This window comes from Labrus mixtus, chromosome 6 (assembly GCF_963584025.1).
Source record: "Labrus mixtus chromosome 6, fLabMix1.1, whole genome shotgun sequence".
NCBI classification, from domain to species: Eukaryota; Metazoa; Chordata; class Actinopteri; order Labriformes; family Labridae; genus Labrus; species Labrus mixtus.
The window spans coordinates 6,175,613-6,179,288 of NC_083617.1; the positions used below are offsets into that span (position 1 = coordinate 6,175,613).

At 38.9% G+C, this 3,676-nt stretch overlaps 1 protein-coding gene across 1 annotated transcript in view; it reads right to left on the reverse strand.

The window, feature by feature from the left end:
- Positions 1-3,547: 3,547 nt before the first annotated feature.
- spef1 (sperm flagellar 1) overlaps positions 3,548-3,676 on the reverse strand; it is a 6,999-nt gene continuing 6,870 nt past the window's right edge. The window contains exon 7 of the mRNA XM_061039665.1: positions 3,548-3,676. This exon is cut by the window's right edge and continues 499 nt beyond it. The gene's annotated coding sequence lies outside the window, so the exon portion shown is untranslated.

Consider the following 3,676-nt stretch of genomic DNA (forward strand, 5'->3'; position numbering starts at 1 on the left):
CTTCTTGGTTGCCTCTGTGCCATTTTTGCCCGTTTTGATCAGCTCATAAGGGTAACACACACAAGTTAGTTTATTCAAAGTAGCCTTGATGACGTCAGAAGAGTTACTTTAAGTGAAGGCCATTTCACACTTTGAAAAGCTGCTTGGTATCAAATTGGCAGAAGTTAAGTAAAAATCAGCTCAATATTAAACTTAGATAAACTTTGATCTGTAAATGTGTGATCTTGATGGTGTCCATCTTTGACTGAACCATGCAGCAGTTTCAAAGCGTGAGAAGTAAAGCTGAGAAGTACCAAAAGCTGCATTTCCCTGAATGGCCACTTGAAGCTGACTCAAAAAACAAAGTGAATCCCCATTAGGCCCGCATGTTCTACAATTCTACAAATCATTTAGCAGACGATTTTATCCAAAGCGACGGACATCAGAGAGTAAGAACAACACAAGCAAGGATCTAGAAAAAAAGGAAACAATGTCAGTAAGTGCAAATTAACAGTTTTAAGTTTGATCGGATACACAGGTGCTGACAGAGAGCGGCAAATCACAATAATAATAATAATCTTTATTTATAGAGCACTTTTCAAAAACAAGATACAAAGTGCTTTACAAGGACAGCAAATATAAAAACAGGCAGGTCAATAACAAACAAGGCAAGATTAAGGAATAACAATCACTTTAAGATATAAAATCCCTTTTAAAAGAACTGTGAAATAGATACAATTCTTTTAAAGGAATTCTAAAAAAGTGAAAATAGTAACAATTTAAAATCAACAAAAATCAGGAAAGGCTCGCCGGAAAAAGTGTGTCTTAAGAAAGGGACTTAAAAGAGATGACTGATTCGGGCCGACCTGAACAACATTGACCGCTGTTCTTGAGAGTTATAATCAGCATCAAAACCATCCTAAAATTGTCGTTACCGAACAAAACCATCGTCATCATCATCACTATCGTCATCAATGATATCATCAAGTGCATAAGTATTCATGAAAGAGCTGGGTCTTTGGCTTTTTCTTAAAGGTGCAAAGGGACTCTGCAGATCAAATGGAGTTCGTTCCACCACTGGAGGGGGGGGGGGGGGGGGGGGGGCAGCGACAGAAGAGAAGAGTCTAGTTAGAGACTTGATGTGAAGGTTGTATCAGACACCTTTCATTGGAGTAGTAGGCGGGAGGTAGAGTAGACCTGGATGATGATGTTTATGAAGAAGGAGCCGTTTTTGCCGCTGTTTTGCAAGCAAGCAGCAGTTTTCTTAAAATGTCTTTAAAACTTTATTGATTTATTTTTGGGCTTTGTATGCTTTTATTTAGATAGGATGGTGGATAGAGCAGAAAATCAGGAAGAGATAGAGAAGGAAGAGACATGCGTAAAGGGAGGCTAAAGGACCACAGTCCATGCACATGGGGCGAGACCAAACCACCAGACCATCCGCCCCGTCTGGAGCACATTCTACATATTTAAAAGCCTGGCAAAAAAAAAAATTTTGGTCACTAAGACACGTTTTTTATTCATGACAAGGTTAGGGAAGGGCTTTGTATCATACTAAGGGTTATAGTTATACATAATTAGTGGCAAGCTCATTGGCCAGCAAGTGAATTAGCCTCAGGCACAGACTGAAGCTCTGACGAATTGGCGTTCGCTAACCCCTCCCTGCTCCACTTTTCTAAAGTTTGTCTGACTGGAAACACGTCATGGGGAGAGCCAAAATGGAGGCTTTGAAAAGGCAGTCAAGCCAATGAGTGACGCCACAGTGATGTCATGAAACAGTGGGTATAAAAGAGTTCAGGGTGGAGGGAGCTATTTAAGATGATAAACTATGAGTTTTAACCCACTTTAATTTAAAGTACTCTATAGACAGCTCTACATTAGAGGAATTGTTTGTCTTGACTATTTGAAGGTTTTTTTCAGTTAGGGACTTGGTTAGCTTATTAGCATGCTCACCACATAGCTCAACCTGCAGTCTTTAAAAAAATATGTGAAGACCTACCAATTAAATTTGGTGATTCATTTCAGCTATGACCTTAAAGGCTTGAGATTTATAAAATTTCAATTGCGTTTTGGAAATTGCAGGATTGAGTATTTGTGTAGCTTGACTCATTTATACGACTCATATGACTCATCCAACATTTGGGAAAATGGCGCTGCCTTGTTGCGGCGACAAGCAGCAGTAGTTACAATTGCATTTAATTATGATGCTATAGGCTGTGTGGACTTCTGCTGTAAACCAAATAAGCCCTGGGGACACTAACCCTAACCCATTTACCAGTCCAATCATAAAGCTCAGGATGACTCGCTCTCTGTTAGTGACCTTCTTTTTAAAAACAGTCTACTGAGTACATTACGGTGATCCTGTGCTAAAATAGCACAACCTCTTTAACAACTTTTGAATTCTGTTTGTCTTGGTTGTACTTTTTATTTACTGTGAAGTCACAAAACTGTTAAGTGCAAAATAGAAATCAGTCACAGCATAGACTGGGATTTGCAGACTCAGACTGTGTTTGTTCAATAAAACGTCTTAGCAATGAGCTCGGTTTGCTAACTTTTGCTGTACTTAGGTGTAAAGTGTGGTTTTGATCTGAAATTGAAACACACCTAATTATAGATATAGCTTCACCTTGATTATAGAAACCCCGTGCCAATGTGATTTTTCTTGTGTCAATAGGTTAAACATATGTGCAATCATGTCTTTGTCCCATTTTCCCTCACATTGAACTTTATATAGGCTACTAATTATGTTGAAACAGCAGCAGAGAAAGCTAAATTAATACACTACACATGATAACTGGGAAGGAGTTAAGTTATTTACATGATGACTTAATTTGCCCAGTAAAAGAAAACATCAAATAAACACGGATTGAAATGATTGCCATTGTAGAGTGATGCTAACTGGGCAGTAAACTGGGTTAGCTGGCCAACCTACAATAAAACTTTAAAGTGTAAAAGACATGCATGACAGAGATCTCTAGTCCTGATTAAACTCGTTATAAGATGCAAAGTTTGAGAGAAGTCTTAACTTGGACTGATGAAGTGTCAGTTCTACAACATGTAAGATGTGAACCTCAGTGTTTGCTTTAATCTTGATCATGGTGATTGATTAGTTGGTATGACTGTAATCAGGACAACAAGAGGCCGTCAGCCGTCACAGCAGCAGGCAGCTGGAATGGATCAGCTGCTGTGCACAATCAAAGACGACACAGCAGGGACGCACAAACACTGGCCGACACACCCCAGCAGGTTTAGTGTGATAAAATCATAGAAAAACACGCCTAAGGCCATCTCACTGACGCAACCTCCTTTGACAGAAAGTGATGTAAACTATGTTCCTCTATATATAAAACACAGAGCACAAGAAATGCTCTGTGTTTTGTTTGTCAGCTCGGCTTTACCATATTTAGTCATCTGTCAGCTTGGCATACATTCATACTGAAGATGTTGCTTAAAAGGGGAAAAATAGGTGTTGCATTCTATCTTTGGCCAGCTTCACATGAACAGGAACAAGAGTTTCAATGCATGATGAAATGTAATAACTGGAAGGAAATTACGATGTTAAAACTCCTTGCTGCACGTCATTTTATTTGCAGAAGTCGGTTAATTTCCATTCTATACAAATTTACTCTGCGTAACTCGATATTTAAAATGACAATGTGGATAATGGAAGTGTTTTGTAGGTTATTAAGCACTTGGC